This window comes from Juglans microcarpa x Juglans regia, chromosome 2D (assembly GCF_004785595.1).
Source record: "Juglans microcarpa x Juglans regia isolate MS1-56 chromosome 2D, Jm3101_v1.0, whole genome shotgun sequence".
Classification (NCBI taxonomy): Eukaryota; Viridiplantae; Streptophyta; class Magnoliopsida; order Fagales; family Juglandaceae; genus Juglans; species Juglans microcarpa x Juglans regia.
In genome coordinates this window covers 33,930,743-33,932,035 of record NC_054596.1, presented here as the reverse complement: position 1 = coordinate 33,932,035, position 1,293 = coordinate 33,930,743, and positions in this window count along the sequence as shown.

Genomic DNA, 1,293 nt, shown 5'->3' with positions numbered 1-1,293 from the left:
CATGAAATTAAGTTGTTATCTACTGATGATTAAGAAATAAGTTCTCCACTTAGAAATATTGAAGAAATATTATGTTGTCAGTATGTCTTATGTACGATCTGTTGGCAATATCTGCCATCTTGACATTTGACCTTAAAAACTTGTTCATGTTTGCGCCATAATGTGGCTTAAAGAGATTGTCGACAATTATCAGTTTTCCTCGTTCGGAAAACTAATGGTCATTGGTTAATGAGAAGTGTTCGGCCGATAAAAAATAAGAGAAATGCTACTTATCATACCAACACTACACACCATGTGATTGGTCAGTTTTGTCATTTTTGTATGCATACACTATTAATTCAATGATAGCACTATTAAATCAATGATAGACGACGTAAGTCGAATACATGATCCATGTGTTGACCTACACTCTTTGATCAAGTACACCATTTACAACCTTGTTTATGAGGTTTTGCTTGATATACCTTATCATCAACTTTACACTATACTAGTTTGGATGTTTCCCAATTTTATCGTGGTCATGAGTGGTCTTTTACATCTATATGTTGGTAATATTCTTATCTCATTAGTGTCTCCTACCTTAATTGAGCAATTGTGTGCTCTAGATAGAATTGCATAACAACGTTCATCTAGATATCCTCAAATCCTTCTTTTTGTTAATCACATAGTTATCTCAACTAGGTATTTCGGATGCGTTTGGATGTTGAAGTGAGTTGAGTTGAGTTGATAAAATATTATTAGAATATTTATTATTATTATTATTATTGTTTTGGGATTTGAAAAAGTTGTGTTGGGATTTAAAAAAGTTATAATGATGAGTTGAGATGAGTTGTGTTTCCAAACAAAGCCTTAATCTGATTATAACTAGCTACTCTATGAATTTATCCCAAGATGATCCCTTGGTCGTAGATTGACCACCATCTCAGTCATTGAATTTTATTTCTCCTATTTCCAATGTATATTAAATATAATAATAGTCTCATCAATATGTTTGTCTTTAATTTTGAGTTAATTTTTGCTGTTTAGATCAATTATTCCCTAAACTTTAATTTTGAACTTTATACCCTCTATACTTTTAACTCTCATCAAATCAATCTTTCTGTTAAAATATCGTTACAAATTCGTCAAAATGCCACGTCATGGCCAATGAGTATCTGCCACATGTTATCTAAAAATTAAAAAAATATTTTAGTACTAAAAGATAAAATTTTTTTAAAAAAAGAAAAAAAAACTATAATGTCACCTGATCAGGCAGCGTTGCTTGAGTCGAAACTGTTAAATATGTTGGCAACT